Source organism: Sesamum indicum, linkage group LG16 (genome assembly GCF_000512975.1).
Source record: "Sesamum indicum cultivar Zhongzhi No. 13 linkage group LG16, S_indicum_v1.0, whole genome shotgun sequence".
Classification (NCBI taxonomy): Eukaryota; Viridiplantae; Streptophyta; class Magnoliopsida; order Lamiales; family Pedaliaceae; genus Sesamum; species Sesamum indicum.
Window position 1 is genome coordinate 2,257,156 of NC_026160.1, and position 395 is coordinate 2,257,550.

The window sequence follows — 395 nt, forward strand, 5'->3', positions numbered from 1 at the left end:
TAGAAACCTTTTCCCAATAGCTGTAGGGGACGATCGTAAGACATCTACCACAAGTACACAAAATCACTGGAAGAGGATACAGATGAAGGGGATTAACAATATATATATATATGCATTATATTCATAAAACTGACGTAGAAATTTGAAAAAAAAACATAAAATTCACAAGTCATAAGCTTCTACGAGATGTTGGCTACCTTGGTAGCTGCTGCTGATAGTCATTAACTCATCATATCTATCTTCAAATGTGTTGCCCTCATTTGCATCATCGTTGTCGTCGTCGTCAACTTCATTGTCTTCAACATTGTTCAAGAACTGATTGAAAGAGAGATTGTCGATGAGTTGTTTAGCTTCCGTTTGTTCTTCTAGAGTTTTCGCTAAGGACAGGAGAATAT